Genomic DNA, 18,234 nt, shown 5'->3' with positions numbered 1-18,234 from the left:
CAGTTAGTCGCCACCTCATAATATTGGCCAGATATTATTTTTAACGAAGTTCACCAGACTTGGTTCGGTGTATATTGGCTGTGTAACATTTTTTTTTACTATTAGTTGAACACGGTAGAAAGACATTTCATATTGGCATTGTTTCTAGATATTACATAAGGTACCACCTTGTGTTGACAAATCCATTTTTATATCGTGAAAAAACATTCTATCTCCAAAATAACAATATTAAAGCAGAAGGAAAAAAACTTTTAAATATCAGTTGAAATCAATGTAATAGTATTGTAGCCCAGGTAATTTTGGAGAATATATATTGGTCCATACAACAGGACATTTTTACACAAAAACCTGTGTTCAATTGATGTAGTGATCTAATTTATTGGACAGAGACAGAAGTGTTGCTGCTAAACTGCTCATCCTTGTTCACGAAACAGAAAATCTTCCCTGGATTTCTTTATTACTATTTATTTTTATTTATTTATTTATTTATTTTTATCGAAAAAAAAAAACAAAAAAAACCGTCACATGGCATCATCTATTTAATTTTTTCTTAACACGGAATTAAATGTTATTTGAAACCTTTGATGTTATGTGAACTCATTTAGTTGTTTGAATTCATATAAATATGCATGTAAAATAGATTTTAGAATAATAGTTTCTATTTTTTTCTACCTGCATTAACAATTGTTAGATACTGGTAAATCTCTACAAAAACAAGGTGAACCTTCTTGATGACTCTGTCTAGTGCCATAGTTCAAGTTCGAGCTAATATTTAAATCAGTATAACAATGGTACAACATGCTTTGCAACTTGTCCCTCTCTTTAAATAGTAGCTGTCTGTTTGCATTTCAAACCCTCTTGACAAAACAGGTCTGGGTTTATGTCAACTGTAGTTGTGTATTTACATAAGCCATACTAGAATAGTCCATCTGTAACAGTAAATATAATAAACAGATATAATGAGACTATCAATGTCTGTCAATATAAAACAAACATACTCCACTGAACAGTAATTGAATGCAAATCTCCTGTTGCTATTTCTTGTACTTTGCCTAGCACTGAGTTTCAATACTGAGCTGTGTGCTGCTATAAAAAAGCTTTTGTACCAAACCAAGCAAAAGATATTCTTACCTCAAACAGACCCAGCAACTCTGCAGGAAAAACAGACAGTAGTAAGTTTAAATTGCTTGCAGACTGAGACACTCAGCAAAACCTCCTACTCAGTGTGAGTCCAGCCCCCTCTACTGTGAGCCTGATCTTAAAAAGAAAACACAAAACTTGGCAGTAGGCTAGATTACCTTATATGAACCAGGGGACTTCCATTTTGAAGAGGTGATTTGCTATTCTTGTGATTATTATAATAGTTTCCGTTATAACCTGTTACCTACAATTCATAAGTGAATGCATTATTAGTTGTTAAACTGTTGCTGCACATTTCACTGTATGTCACCTCATTTTCCAAGGATCTTGAGCATTTACTTAGAACTGTTAAACTGCTCCTCCCACATTCCCAGCCACTCCTTGTAAATTTCTGCTCAGGGTCAAATAGTTTACCTGTCACTGTCCATGATTATGTTCTCCTGAAAAACATGTCCTAATTATTAAATGAGAAACATATTTATCAATGAACAAGAGAAAACTATTTTACTTTTAATGTCATCAACAAACCTGTTCAAGAGATACCAGTGTGAAGTTGTACTGTATGCCAAGCCTGTGTTCTAGCCTAAACAATCTCAGATTTCCCATTCACAATTTCACAAACCATAGCCAGTGTAAAATTACAAGCACCCCCAATCAAAAGACAAAATTGGGGAATAACAATTTGCTGAGAAATATTTGTCCAAACACTTGGAGACATCTTTAATGAGTGCATGCTTGCATGTATACACTGCTTGAATAATCTCAGAAAAGCTTGACTGGAGCAGCTGAACAGAGTTCACAATGCTCAATGCTTTGTGTCAGAGGAAGAATTACAAAAATCTGAAGAAGTGAAACTGTCTTCTCTGGAATGAATGACCACAATGTGACACATATGGGATGAGTTAGAGGGCTCCAGATGCAACGCCCAATGTTCTGAACACTAGGCAACAGCCTAAGGTTTCTGTAAGGAATTATTTGAACGTACCACTTATCGTAGCCAGGGAAACAAAGACTGATAGGAGAACGCATGTCAGCCATGGGATAAAAGTGGCATGTTAATGAGTGTGTATGTGAGTAATTTAATTATGTATTCCTTTTAACTGTTAAGAAATTAAAGTTAAACAAAATGTTGTTACTTTGCAATAAAATCAAGTGAAATGTATTATTTTTATTATTTAATTAATTTATACTTTTAGTCAATATTGCCCACAAGGTTCAGTGAAATACAAGCAATATAGCTGTGCTCATATGTTTACATACCCTGGCAGAAGTTTTTGATTTTTTGGCCTTTTTTCAGAGAAAACAACAACTTTTCTTTTATTCATGGTTATTGGTTGAGTGAAGCCATTTTCAGACAACTGTGTTTGCCCTTTTTACACTATAATAACAACAGAAACTAACCAAACAAATGACCTCGATCAAAAGTTTATATACCCTAGTCCTTAATACAGTGTATCCTTTGAGGAGTGGTAGTTATGGATCAGGTACTTTTGATCCACAGATTCCTGGTCTGTCTTGAACTGCACATTCAAGATCTCCCCAGCGAGGCTCAATGATGCTGAAGTCAGGAAACTGAGGTGGTCACTCCAGAATCTTCAGTTTTCCTGCTGTAGCCTAGGACTTGGCCTTGCATTTTGGATCATTGTTATGTTGGAACATACAAGTGTGTCCCATGCCTTGCCTCCGGGTTGATGAGTGCAAATTTTCCTCCAGTATTGTCTGATAAAATGCTGCATTCATCCTGCCATCCATTTTGACAAAGTTCGCGGTGCAGCTCAAACATCCCCAAAACATCAGCGACCCACCTCCGAATTTCACAGTAGGGATGGTGTACTTTTCATCATAGGCCTTGCTGACTCCTCTCCAAATGTAAAAGTTCAATTTTGGTCTCATCAAATAACATTCCAGAAATTATAAGGCTAGTCTCTATGGTGTTTGGCCAATTGTAAGCAGGCTGCTTTTTGCCACTGGCATAGCAAGGGCTTCCTTCTGGTGACTCAACAATGCAACTCATTATTCTTCAAGTGCATCTTGAAACAGACACACCATTTTTTTCAGTGAGTCCTGTACACTATTTGAGAGGTTTTCTTTGCATCCTGGCAGTCGTAGCTGAAATTTTTGTTGGTGTACCTGACCTTGGTTTGGTTTGAACATAATCCCTCATTTCCCATTACTGCTTCCCATTACTGTTTGAACACTGCTGATTGACATTCTCAAATCCTTGGATATCTTTTTATATCACTTTCCTGTTTTAGAAAGTTTAAATATCTTCTCCTGCTGATCCTTAAGTAATTGTTTTGCCTTCCCTATGGTTTGTAGTTCAACAACATCAGTGGCAGCACTGGATACACACACACACACACACACACACACACACACACAGATTACAAGCAAACAGAAAGCAGAAATATCTTGATTAAATCTGGAAAAAATAAGACTTGCTCCAGGCTTTTCCAAAAGCTTACTCAAATGATTATTGTATTAATGGCATGGCTGTGTAACATGGAGTAGTGTTGCAACCCAGCAACAGAGTTTCAGGGATTTGACCTTCTGATGCCCTGTGATGGACAGGGTGTGTTCCTTCCTGGTGCCCAATGATACCAGGTAGGCTTTGGACCCACCATGACCCTGAAGTGAATGAGGCTGTTACAGGTAGAGGTGGGCGGATCGATCCAAATATCTATAATATCGATACCAATGCTTGTATTGATATTGAGCAATAATCATGTAAAAAGTTTACTCTCTGTCTGTAAGAGAGGTGCTGCGCTGTGTTACACAGCACGGAGCTGCACCGCCCCCCCATCGTCTTTTGTTGTTGCACCGTCACGTGGCTGGTGACTGGGATTTTAATAACACAGAGAGGAAAACCTCTCTTTTCTTTTTAAATATACTCATCCATGGGAACAGGCTTGAAGGCTCTCTAACAGAAGTTTACAACACAGTTTATGTAACTGTCTGGGTGTGTTCAGATTTGTAGTTCAGTTCCCTTGGTCCTGACCAATAAAAAAAATGAAACATAATTACATATTAGTCTTGGGTTGGTTCAAGTTCACACTGATACATTTACAATCGAACCAGTGTAAGTGTAAAAGTGACGTGTGATGCATTTATGACTCTTATTTTTAGAGCCAGTGGTCAGAGTTGTGAGCTGGGCTTAATGCATTTACTGAGGCGGTGTGCATTTACCTGGAGGTACTTTTACAAAGAAGTGGTAAAATGGATTAAGTCATCAAAAGAGTGGCAGAAATTCCTCCACTGTATGAACAAGAGCAGCTCTGCTAGACAGAGAAGACATTAGGAAGTTTGTCATGGGTTCATTGTTTGTTTTTCAATGCACTCCGTCACACTTGTAGCGCAATTATTCTTACAGCTTAACATGTTGTGTCCTGTGTTTGGTTTGTTAAGATGCCTTTGGTTTGTATTACATTCACATTTTAAATGAACTGCACCAGAGTTTGCTTAGAAACAGACTAAGCCCCACCTGCTTGGGTTAGCAGCACTGCATTCATGTTTTCTCTAACGAACTGCAATCACACCAGTGTTTGTTTTAATCAAACAAAAGCTGACAAGTCTGAACACAAACTTATTTGGGTTTATAGCAGTTTGCAAGAATTAGTTTTTGTAACGTATCTAATCACAAGTAATATCAAGTTTCTTAATACACATCCCGGCATAACATAAGTGCATGAAATATAATGCTTGTATCATATATGTAGTAATCTACACTTATCAAGTAGCAAATATAACAAAACAAATGATTCCAAACAGTCATCAAATATCAAATATTTTATTTTAGTACTTTAAAAGCTCTAGGCACAAAGGACAGCTAGTGCCTTTTCCCACTGCTGGGAATAACAGGCTGACTTTATAGGCAAATGTAGATTTGCCTATTTAGATTATGGTAAAGATTATGTTTGTTTGTCCAATAAGTCTCATATATGCAAATCCCTCATGACGTGGTTACTGATGTATCCCTTACCATAAGAGATGCTGGCTTTTGCAGTTATCAATGATAACAGTCCGTATTTTTAATAAAAACAAGCTGGAACATGGACTCCTCATACCACAACATTTCTGCTGCTCTATGCACCATCTGAGATGAGCATGAGCCCACAGGATTCATAAGTGGTTCTGAAAATAATTCATGTGTGGCTTTCTACTTGCGTAATAAAGTTTCTGGTTACATTTCCTGGGCTAGTGGCAGACTCTGGAAACAGCTTTGAAGGACTCCCAACTTTAACATAAAATATTAAGCAACAGTCTGTTTTTGCTTGTGGGATTCTTATTTTGTCCCTGTCCAAACTTTTTTACATTTACATTTACATTTATGCATTTGGCAGACGCTTTTAACCAAAGCGACTTACAAAAGAGGATCTAACATTCAAACTACAGCACAAATTATACAAAATACCTTACATTGAGTGCAATATGCCAGGAAATAAATAAGTGCATTAAAGAAAGACATTCAGTGCAAAAGATACTCTCAGAAGAGCTGGGTTTTCAATGATTTCTTGAATGCAGAGAGGGTTTCTGTTGCTCTGATAGTGCTTGGAAGCTCGTTCCACCAGTGTGGTACCAGAGATGAGAATAGCCTCGACTGACCTGTACGGGGGGTTGGTCGTGTTAGTTGGCGCTCCTTTGAGGAACGGAGAGGGCGGGCGCTAACGTATGGTTTTAAGAGTCTATTGAGGTAGATGGGAGCAGAACCAGTGAATACTCTGAAGGCCATCATTAGTGATTTAAATTTGATGCGAGCAGCTAAGGGTAGCCAATGCAGGCCAACTAATAGGGGCGTGACATGTGCTCTTTTTGGTTGGTTGAAGACCAGGCATGCTGCAGCATTTTTGGCTGTCCCAACTTTTTTTTTAACAGATGTGAAAAGATAAACAGTGATTAAATGTGCCTGCATCATTTAAGATGACATAAAGCTGCAAGCTGGTGAATGAAAAGCTATGCTATTCCACCTTAAGTGTTCCATTGACTTCATTCTCTTAATTTTTTTTTTCAATGCCGTGGCCTTAAATTGTCATCATAGAACACAAGAGCTGTCCTGGTAACACTTTAAATTACTCTCTACTGGGTAAGAGAGAGTAAGTACCTGTTAAGGTAAAGGAGTAATAAAAGTGAGAAAGTAAAGGATATGACACTGTTAAAACTGACCTTACATTTTTTACAAATAAAGCATGCCGTAAGTACAGAGTAACCTGTTAAGTACGTACGTACGTATGATAATAGAAATACGTGATTATTGGGTATCTTACCATGGACGTCGTTTTAGTGGGGCTAAATGTTCTTTACCAGAATCGGTCTGTATTGCTTTCTCAGCAGAATACACACACGTAGTGTTGCCAAGCGCCCCGTAAAATACGGAATCGTCCTGTATTTTGACACTAAATTATGTTTCTTTTTTAACCGATACTTGCTTTTTTCCGTATTTTATACGTCACATGTTATGGCGATAGACAAAAAAAACACGCAGCGAGGGGCGGATTCTCTACGGTTCCTAAACAGAGAACACGCTTTTCATATGTCGTGATATTTATATATCCAATCAGCAGCCAGATTTATCTGCCCATCATTCAGTGTGCAGCCAATGGAGTCACATTCCCTCCTACAGGGGGTTGTTTTGTAGCCACGCTGTGAGCAGCAGGTCCGTGTTGAAACACTGGGAACTACATACAGCTCTGCGTTTATGGCGCTTTTCCACTTCATAGAACCTACACGACTCTACTCGACTCGGCACGGCTTTTTCGCTTTTCTACCGGCCAAATCTGGTACCTGGTCCCGGATAGGTTTTCAGTCCCATCACCACAAAATGCAGAGTTCATTCAAATACAGCATAAATTGCCGCTTGTAAAATATCTTAAATTACTCACAACAGCAGCTCATAACTTTACCTTGAGGTGTTTTGAAGAGGTTTACATGCTCCTTTAGTCGGTGGCCGACAAAAATTTCCAGTGAAAGCCGAACGTGCAACAAGTAAAACTGATGGGAGCCGTGTTCAGGCCAAAAAACTAAAACAACACGCTAATACCTGATGAGTAAACAGCGCCTAACTGTTCCGCTGCCATTGCTGTGGTTTTTGAACCAACAATTCTTGTTACAGACAGGGTTTTGCAATGTCACTGGGCCCATTCCGCGGGGAGCCCTGCCACTGGAAAAGCGACAAGCTTTAAATGTGCCGAGCCGAGTGGAGTCGATTAGAGCCGGACCCATGCGGTGGAAAAGTGATATTAGATAGAGCTAATGTTAGCACTCTGTCCTGGAGAAACTACATTTAATTCTACCTCATAGCATTACAGATACATTTTTGAATTAAAGTAATTTTTATGCATTAGAATGGCATAGATATTTTTCTATAGATTAACATTAATTAGAGTGTAAGACAAATATCCTAATTAAATTAATTCTATGACATTTTGACTGCACATCTGATAACGTAATGCAGACGAGACTGTCTTTTAGACTCTTAGACCAATAAGATTCATTTACTTCAGATCTTATTGTAATTAAAGAACAGTTTAAACTAATCGTTATTTTAAACTAGTAGTAAAGTATTTACAAATTACATGGACAGATTCTACATTGCCGTTCAAAAAGGATACTGACAGGCAGTGACAGTCCTGATGGCAGCTGGCTTAATAAATGTTTGACAACAAAAATGCTGTACTTTATTTACTACAGTCAAATAGGACAGTGCATACTAAATTGCTGCATTTCTTATTTTGATTTCAGAAAGTTGGCAACCCTCCCCACAACAAGGTGTAGTGAATTTCCTGATAGTGAGTGTCATTTCAAGACAAAAATAAATAAAAATACATTTTTGTTATAATCTTTAATTAGCCAAATTGAAAGGTCAGTGATGCACTAGTTAAAATAGCATTATGGTAGCAGAGGAAACCTGATTATTGATGAATGTAAAGTAAGTCTGATTAAAATGTTCATGCATTAAACACTGCAGTATTTAGGGCAGACTGAATTGATGTTATGTTTAATTTTCTACCTGTTGATGGAGATATATATATATATATATATATATATATTTTTTTTTTTAAAGGCAGGAGCTACTTATGGCTTTGCTTAATTTGTACCTCGTCAAAGAAATTTGTTGCAGTGAGGCAAATATCTTGAATGTTTCGTATCATCTATGAGTAGAATTTGATGCAAGTATAAAAAAAATGGAAGGTTACAGAAGGAAAACCCGTGGTTAGGCCATGATCAAAACTGTAAACTGATCACAAATAAAAACAAAAAAAAAAGAAATGAGGCACAGGGGTAAGTAGAGAGTGGTGGAATTTTTAATAAAAACACATTGTTAAAAATCTACAAAATAAATAAATAAATAAATAAACAAGCAAACAGGAACTAAACATGTAAACTAAAAATATCCTGAAAATGCAAACAGACAAATCAAAGAAAATGAACAGAGACTAACAGAGGAAACCCAGCAAACAGGAACTTGGCATAAGCTAATTCTAAATGCGGACAAAGGGGAAAAAAAAGAGTGAGAGGAACATAAATCGAGGGGCTTGAAAACTCACAACAGACAAAGATACTTACTGAAACTAAGAGAAACAAAACAAACTAACATAGAGGGAGACTGAGAACAGAGCTGGATAGAGGGAGTGGCTGTATGAACACAGGGACATGGGGAGGGTAAAAAAACAAAGAAGCACATGAAGACAGATACTGAATGAATATATCAAGCATGAGATAAAAAACATTAGGCTTAAAAGAATGTGACATCTCCTAACAGAAACTCAGGTGGAGAATCTAATACAAAATATGAGGTTGGTGGTCAGCCAAGCCACGTGCCATCCAGCACATGAAATATACCAAACTTAAAAAAAAAAAAAGCTGTATTTTGTCATCTTAGTCCTCACCCTCATCAAGCACTGGGTCTCAGTGTTTTTTCAGTCCTTTTTATAAGTCTTTCATACACTAATAAACATACATCACATCAGGAAATAGTATTAGCCCAGGCTATTGCTCTGAATAGAAATTAAAATGCCTAGGTGTCATAAAACTACTTCTATCAATAGGAGACAGGAATAACAGCAAAAACATAAACAATCATTAAAAATATTGAAACAAGAATTGCTTACTGTGAGCACGACGCCCTCTTTTAAGCAGTGCAGAAAAAGCAGCATCTCATGTACCTCCCACTCTGAATCTGACTCCAGGCAATGTGCACAAAGGACAGTCTTTGTCACAGAGGGGGGTAGGCTATGGCAGATGTCAGTCCACCCCTCTCTATGCCCCTCCTTTTATTACAGACTGCAGTCTACATATATGTGGTTTTGCAAAATTTGTTAGCCCCCACTTTCATCCTGTTCTTCAGTGTTCGGGACCCCACAGAACCACTACAGTGTGATTTGGGTGGTGGGTACTTCTTAGCGCTGCAGTGACCACTGATGTTTGTTTGTTTGTTTGTTTTCTTATCAGGAGCTTTAAATTGCATTTGTCTTTTTTCTTGTGAGGACACCTTTTAATACTATTAAAACAATTAAAACTTATTAAAACTAGTGTAATTCTGGTCAAGGGATCCCTTGGGATCAGGGTTCAGGGGATCAGCCTTTTACAATATTCTCCCAATCCAGCTCTCAATTGAAATGACAAATATTTATTTTTATAAACACGTCAATAATTCCATCTTTTTCTAAAAATTTCGACCTAGTGTTATTGCAAAACCTGTAATACACACCTGGTATTCCAACAAGTCATTGTCCGGTATTTCTGCCACCATTATTGCAACATACGTTTAAATGCCTCCCTGAGCCTAAAACTATCCAAATCCAACTGCTTACCTTAAAGGAATTCAATGTAAGAATTGGCTTTTGTTGTCTCCTGGGCACCTCCTACCTGCTGCTAAGTGTAATTCACTGAAATCAATACTGTCCTTAAATGAAGTCTCACACACATCTCTCTCTCCCTTGCTCACTCACTCACTCACGACTGGCTTTTGCATAAACTCTCCCTGTCTTGCTCTCACAGACAAACACACACCACTCTCTCTCTCTTTCTCACTCATTTACTCATCGAGTGATGTTACCAAAGTAGCGAATGGCCCCCCGGGCTCCAACCAATGTTGAGGAATGTGTGTAATGGAATAAAGTAATGTTGACTACACGATAAAATCCGTATATCGCTCATAATACACACTGGACTGTGTTATTACAATAGCTGTTATAACCACAGCAACCAGCAGTAAAGCACTTATTGCCAGAATTGATGTTCAATGCTAAAAACTGAGCTAATCCAGCTAAAGTAAGCAGGCGCTACCACTCGCCCTATGTCAGTAACTCTATAAACCTTATTATAACACTATCCTCAACAAAGCTTGGGTTCCACTGACACAAAGTGTAACTTCAGTAATTTAATCCACATAGAGATAGTCAAAAAGCACTTGTTACCAAGTTGTCTAAAGCAAAAAGTGAGCTAATGCTAAAGTCAGCAGCTGCAAACCCAGGCTCACTGCTCAGTAATTCTCAGAAATTGATGATAAGAGTTTATAATTCTCAGAATCATATTTGTCTATTTTACTTTCAATGCCGTGGCCCAAAAACTGTCATACTAACTAGCACCACAACACATGAAAAAATGGCAACAAATATTTACTGCTCCAACTTGTGTACTCCTGTCTGTTTCAGCTCACTCTACTGCATAAACCAGCAGAGGACATGGTGTAGCCACTACAGAGGCTCTATTCTCCCTATTAGAGCTTCGTGGAACATCATTTAGAAGCTGTAATTTTAAGGTAGAAATACTACAGTGTTCATTTAACACTGGGCATTGTACTAACCCTCTTACAGGTGGCTTTAGTAGCACTTATGGGTGCATTTCATAATCAAATCACCCAAAAAACTGACAATGGTATATTGCTCCAACTTGGCATGTATTACACATTTCAAGTGTGATATCAGTCTAAAATTATGCTCTGGCTCTAATGAGTCATTTCAATACAGGCTGTAGGCACTGCTGTAGGCACTTTAGGCACCAAGCAGTGTGCTGTATAACTGTTCTCTGGAGTTTTATAACTCCATTTCATATTTCTGAGATGTAACCACTTTTGTTAATCGCAATGAACCCTTTGTCCTAATATGTTTAAAAGAGTAGAGAACACACTCACACATCTCTTAAACAATGACTCTTTATGGAAGAAAACGTGTTTTTTTTTATGGCATCGCTCCTTTACCTTTAGAAACACCTTTATTTTTAACAGTGTATTTCTCCTGCATCACCACCAAATTTCTCATTAACACCCTTTGTTGAAACATTATAGAAGACAATGAGGATGTGTACAAAGGTTTGGCTTTAGTGGCTTTGATGCATAGCATTAAAAATTGCTGGGAGCTCTGGACTTGTGTTCTGTTATTTAAAGCTTTGTGGTTTCATGAGTTTGCGGAACCTAAGGGCTTAACTTAGCCAAAATGTTTAGAAGCTGATTTCCTGCTAACATGACATATGGTTAACCCTTCAGTCCTACTGCAGCAGTGTCTATATTATAAGTTTAAACTTATCCATACGCTGCCAGACAAAATGTCACCATTGTGGTCAGCTCACTGTCTGCGAGGAGTTTGGTGTGTCCTCCCCGTGTCCGTTTCCTCCAACAGTCCAAAACACATTTTGATAGGTGGATTGATTACTTAAAAGTCTGAGGTGTGAGTGTATGAATAAATGTGTGAGTGTGTGTCTCCCCTGTGAAGGACTGCCCCCTCCAGGGTGTGTTTCTGCCTTGCGCCCAGTGATTTTGAGTAGGCTCCGGACCAACCATATATATATATCTCAGAGGCGATTGTTCTAAGACTGCAAGGGAAGCTCAGCTTCCCCTAAAATGTCAAAAAATAAGTGATCAAATATATACTGTTGTGTGTACATGTCATTGAATAAATATGCACTACAACACACTCAACTTTTGTTCAGAATCAGCTTCTTATCACTGGTAAAGATGCGGCTTTCCTCTCAATCATTCCCGCAGCTTCACAATGCTTTAAACAGTGAGGACGCTGAGCGTCCACAGAGATCAATAGCGAAGCAGCGAAGTGCAGCGAAACGAGACGAGTCATTGGATAAATGCTGGGCTTTGTCCCGCCCATCGGACGCTCAGCGTCTCTGGGGGTCTATGGGGCAGTGGGTCGGCCTCGGGGGAATTTAGCTGAGCTTCCCTTGCAGTCTTAGAGCAATCGCCTCTGCTCAGATCAGTATCTGGTAACGAGAGACAAACAGGTTTGTTTTCACAGTAAAATCTTTAATGTTTTGTTTTAGACAGAACATTACCTCAATATCTACATTTATTGTCAGAGTTTGCAGGTATTTCATAGTTTTTAAACTGTAAAGTACAAAGAGAATTCGTGTTTGTGTAAAATTACTCACTATGTTGAAATCTTTGCTGTCTCTCCACTACTGGGTTGCAACGAATGCCTTGGGCACTGAGTTGTCACTCAAAAACTCATCAGCCAATGGGAAGGCACCACTGAAGTCCCGCCCACGCGAGAGCTTTGTGCCAAAACTGCTCGCAAAACTCAGGGATCAGGCGGCCAAAACTTAGTGCAGATTAGTGCAGTAGTCTAAGCACTGGCTCTACGTCTGGGAGATATGTTTCAATCCCTGGTGATGCCTCAGTCATGTGAGGCCAGTATTCACAATTGTATTCACTCTGTCTGCTTGGGTGTTGATCTGCTTTAAGAGATATTGTTATTTAGTATTCATGAAAATGAATGCTCAGCCATGGTGGTGACTGCTTATTTCTCTCATGATCTATCTTCCAGCTGGTAGCCAAAACAACATGGACATCAACAAAGATAAAGCATGATTTTCAAAGGACCGGTTTCTTTCAAGTTTGGGGAGAAATGTGGGATGAATGAATAAATGTATGAATAATTGAATGAATGAGTGAATGAACCAACCAAATAACCAACCAACCAACCAACCCTGTGTTACCAAAAATGCTCAGAAATGCTTTCTTTTTTTAGTGCCATTTAAAAAAAGAAAACCTTCTGCTTTTCATTTACTGTTCTTAAAATGATTACTCACAGTTTAACATGTTTAGGCCTATGTAAGTTTTTTTTTTAAAAGAGTATTACATTAGGAAACATATTTTAAGGGCTCTCGTAAGGCTGGAAACACAGAAAGGAACAAGAGAAGGCGGATGCAAATGCGGGGATGATTTTACTGTAAAACAAAGGACTCAAAAAGACAAGCACTCAAAATGAATGACAAACGAGACAAGGGTCATGGCTAAGTAAACTCAAGGATGATGGGGAGAACCTGTCTAATGATCTACTCTTAGTTCCTTGCATTAGGAAATATACTACAGGAGTATAGTGCTAGTAACCTCTCCCCTATAGCCTCTGCTGTCTGTTCTACATGACATACAGCCATAAACAAACCAGAAGATCATTCACACACATTCACTTAACTTGCTTGCTTCCTTAAAGGAATCATTGGTACCTCTCTCCCCTGCCTTCAGGAATTATACAGCTCCCATCTCCTACGAAAAGCCCTCTGCTTGACAGGTGATCCCACACACCCACTACACAGCTTCTTCAGCCTGCTGCCATCAGGACGGAGACTGCGTAGTCTCAGGGCTAGGACCAGGAGACTGAGGGATAGCTCCATCCATCAGGCTGTGAGAATGCTGAACTCTCTCCCTGCTCTCCCCCCACTCCCACTGCTGCCCCCCCCCACACACACACACACTACTCAGCAACCTAATCAATTACCACCAATACCCATTTTAACCAGCCTCCAGGATTCATATCCCTGTATTTGCACTATTGTTGGCACCGGGTCTGTTTATATTGGTACTGTCACTTAAGCTCCCCATCAGACCTATCTGTGACTTTTTCAGTAGGTATGCACTTGTTCACTTTATTTAATTGTTATACGATTATCTTGCACTATTGTCTACTCTGCCTTGTACATCCAGCATCCTACCTCCTCCTATTACGATTATTTTGCACTACTGTTCACTCTGCCCTGTACATCCAGTATCCTACCTCCTTCTATTACAATTTTTTTGCACTATTGTTTAGATTGCCTTGTACATCCATTATCCTACCTCCAAATCAGGTTATTGTCTTCAGTCAGTGTTCCATTGTCTCATGTATGTCTATCAGTGAGCTGCTGGTATCGTATGTCCTGCACTTGTCTTCTGTTGTCCTTCACGTGTCTTCTGTTTGTTGGCTTTCATATATTTATATACTTAGCTTAGTTGAATTAAGTCTATTTTTTGTTAAATGTTACTGCATCTTGGAGAGGAGAGTAATGTAATTTCAGTCCTTTTTATGTCCTGTACATATGCAGAATTGACAATAAAACTCTTGACTTGACTTGACTCTTGAATACGAACATGGTGTATGTGGGTAGAAGGTGTAGTGAGTTTCCTGATGGAGCGTGTCATTTCAAGACAAAAATAAAGAAAAAACATCAATTCAATGCCTGTTACAACCTTTAATTAACCAAATGGCTTGGCCTAAGTTTTACCTCATCAAAGAAATTAGCTGCTATGAGACAATTACCCCAGACCCCCCAAGTTAATTAGTCTCTAGTGACGGCCCTCACCTAAAAGTAACAAAAATAGAAGCCTGAAAACCAAAAAGCCAAACAAACAGGAAAAGAGATATTAAATACATAAATTAAAAGACAGAACAAAATTAAATGAATAAACAGTCAGAGAAACACTATGAAGACATAGGTACACATGAAAATGTACAAACTTGGGAATACATGAGACAAGTCAATCAACTATATTTCCAAACACAGGTGGGGAACAAATCTGTTCCCAAATAAGGCAGAATGAGAGTTGGGGACCAGATTTAATATGCATAGGGTGATTTGGCTGGGTAAATGCATGAAAGCCTGAGCAGATCACCCTACTAAGGGCTGGCTGGGCTGTCTCACAGAGACACCAATCAGCTTAATGTATGGCTGGCTGGTCACTGTAGCTAGGGACAAGCCTATAAATTTGTTTAAAAAGTGGCCAGGGGACTGCACTGGAAATGGGCCTGGAAGACACACTCAAACAAACCCTCCTTCCCCTCATTTTTTGGCAGAACTCTGGCTGCACCCAAATACACTGGAAAATTCCAGCTTGGATGTGCTGGAGCCTGTCTCTCCATGTCACTGCACCCTCTTGTTCATCAACACTAGGAGCAAACACGAGAGGACAAGCACTCAAAATACTGGACACAGGATAAGGGCTTAAAATGGGGATTAACCCTTGCACAATAAACAAAGAACATGGTTAAGGTAACACAAGGATGTAGGGAGCACATGGCTAATGACCACTTCTGTTTATTCTAATTGCACATTTCTGTTTATTCAAGAGTATTACCTAATGAAACATATCTTTAAAAGACTTTTATTCTAAACACTAAAATTAGTTTATTATAGACCTTAGTGAGGTCTTTGTATGACATATATTCTCACAAACCACACCTTTATTTATTATTTAAAAAATCTGGTAAGTTTTTAATGCTCATTGGGATTATATTTAAAAGTGTTAAAAATGGTTTTGGTATCAATGTTGAGTCTGTGCCCACGTTGCTGAAATAATGGCCTCTGCTCCTCTGGGAAGAGCTTGAGACATTTCTGTGTGCATTTGATATAATTCAGATCCGGGTTCTTTAGTAAGGTTGGATGACACTAGCCCAGCTCATCCCAGGGGTACAGCACCAGTGGCGGATGCTGGTCTTTCAAGGAGGGGAAGCTCAATTTCGGCCTACATCATAAAATGTGTCGGTTTATTTATACATAGATTCTACCCTCCGTTCCTTTTCAAGAAAATGATCTGTGACCCTGTCGTACCAACAAGGCGTCTTTTCCAGGGACTTGACTAGTGTCCTCTCAATGGCCAGCAGAGCTAGGCTTAAACGGCCTTGGCCCATGTGAAGTGTGTCCGCCTGTGAGTGCTTTGTGACGGTGGAGGGGCTCAGCAGCACCCGCTGGACAGAAACTGTGATAGAAGTCAGAAAGAGTGATAGAAGTCAGTCTACAAACACAAGCAGCTACAAAAAACCCACCAGAAATAGAAGATCGATTTGTCGCTAGTCGTTTTTAACAAAGAAAATGCAGCTAAGAGGATTAAGAAAGTCTTCGGTTCAACTCAGAACAGAATGAAAATGTAATGCGCCCACGGACCTTTACACCAAAGGATCGCTGATTCGCTCATTTCGCTGTCAATCAAAAAGGGATTCAGCCTCAGACAGATCATCCAATCATCATGCAGAAGCTGAGCGTCCGGGCCAGCCGAGGCCAGCCCACTGCCCCATAGACCCCCAGAGACGCTGAGCGTCCGATGGGCGGGACAAAGCCCAGCATTTATCCAATGACTCGTCTCGTTTCACTGCACTTCGCTGCTTCGCTATTGAACTCTGTGGGCGCTCAGCGTTCACACTGTTTAAAGCACTGTGAAACTGCAGGAATGATTGAGAGGAAAGCCGCGTCTTTACCAGTGATAAGAAGCTGATTCTGAACTAAAGTTGAGCGCGTTGTAGTGCATATTTATTCAATGACATGTACACACAACAGTATATATTTGATCACTTATTTTTTGACATTTTAGGGGAAGCTGAGCTTCCCTTGCAGTCTTAGAGCAATCGCCTCTGTACAGCACAGAGCGCCACACGTCCACTGCTCCAGGGCCCACCGAGTTTTACTCCCTCCTTCCTGCATTGTAATCGTAAGCTCATATCTGTGTTTAAGAATGTCCATAAAAGTTGTGTGTGCAGTACTGCATGTCTGTGTCCACAAATGGGTGCACCTTAAAAGGGAAATTTAATACTGCATTTTTTTTTCAGGGTATTTTTTTTAATTTTGATTCCTCCCAAGGATATTTCCTCCAGCTTTGAGGGAATTTGTCCTTGCCAGTCACATTTGGCTTGCTCATATGTTGTTAATTACATTTTTGTTTTAATTTTTGATGTCTGTAAAACTCTTTTGGGACACCATCAGTTTAAGTATCTCTATTCACATGTTTATTTGAGAGCGCAAAGATGAGGTTAAACAGAGAAAAACAGACTGTCCCAATACTAAGATAGCTTTTTAATATGCTTCTTACTTAGATACCTTCCATTCATTCATTCATTCATTATCTGTAACCGCTTATCTGGTTCAGGGTTGCGGTGGGTTCGGAGCCTACCTGGAATCACAAGCCATTCCTTCACACGGCAACACATCACACCTATGGACACTTTTGAGTCACCAATCTACCTTCAGGCCTTTTTTAGGAAACTGGAGCACCCGGAGGAAACCCATGTGGACACAGGGAGAACACACCAAACTCCTCACAGACAGTCACCCGGAGCGAGACTTGAACCCTGTTCAAGCGGAGCGGGACTGTTGCACTACCTGCTGCACCATGAAGACAGACATGCTGCCAACTTAAACAGCTACTTACGTAGTCAGTGCCTTATTAGGCAGCTTACTAGGTTTTGCGAAAGGCCTAATGTATATATAGAAATAAGTACAGAGCAAAAACAAGAATGGAGAGGAATGAGACCAAGTGAAAATGGTGATAAAGATAGCTTCTGCTTGCTCACGTCTCACTCTTGTGCCCTTGTGTTAGTGTGAGCCATGGCTCATTCTCATTTAAAGGAATAAGTACTGAAACAGATAGTTCTGAACAGTGCTGTTTATATGTTGAACATTTGTGGTATTTTGAATAAAGTTTGTTACACATGTTCCATTTAGACCCCAGCAAACTGTTAACTTGTGAAAAATGGGGAGACTGTGTCCCCTTAGCTGAAGTGGCTAAAATTTATTGGCAGTACAGTGTATGAAATTGGCCTTGAAGAGGTCATGTATTTTGAATATATATGCTGACATGTATGTTGCTGTTGCTCCTATGAGGTTTATAGACACATCCACAATCGCAAATTATTCTCAGATTAAATCAACAGATTCAATGGCCTCAGATGACCAGAATAATTACTCAAATACATTGTCACTGTCAACATAAAAACTTTGACTAGCTAGCAGAGAACTAAATGAAAACCTTCTTGACTGTAGACTGTGCAAAATCTGTAAAATTAGAAATTGGTAGATTTAATGAACCTTAATAAAGAAGGGATTTATTCCATGTACTTCTGAATA

At 39.2% G+C, this 18,234-nt stretch overlaps 1 protein-coding gene across 3 annotated transcripts in view; it reads right to left on the bottom strand.

The window, feature by feature from the left end:
- Positions 1 to 18,234, bottom strand: part of LOC136678828 (chemerin-like receptor 1) — a 34,816-nt gene that overhangs the window by 5,379 nt on the left and 11,203 nt on the right. The window contains exon 1 of one of the 3 annotated variants that reach the window (XM_066656977.1): positions 9,246 to 9,306. The exons of 1 other annotated variant lie outside the window; for it this stretch is intronic. The gene's annotated coding sequence lies outside the window, so the exon portion shown is untranslated. Of the gene's footprint in view, positions 1 to 1,131; positions 1,234 to 9,245; positions 9,307 to 18,234 lie in introns of those variants that run through there. One more of the 3 variants, XM_066656975.1, reaches the window with a different exon arrangement.

This window comes from Hoplias malabaricus, chromosome Y (assembly GCF_029633855.1).
Source record: "Hoplias malabaricus isolate fHopMal1 chromosome Y, fHopMal1.hap1, whole genome shotgun sequence".
Classification (NCBI taxonomy): Eukaryota; Metazoa; Chordata; class Actinopteri; order Characiformes; family Erythrinidae; genus Hoplias; species Hoplias malabaricus.
Note: the sequence above shows the minus strand (reverse complement) of the source record. Positions and strands in the feature narration are given on the sequence as shown.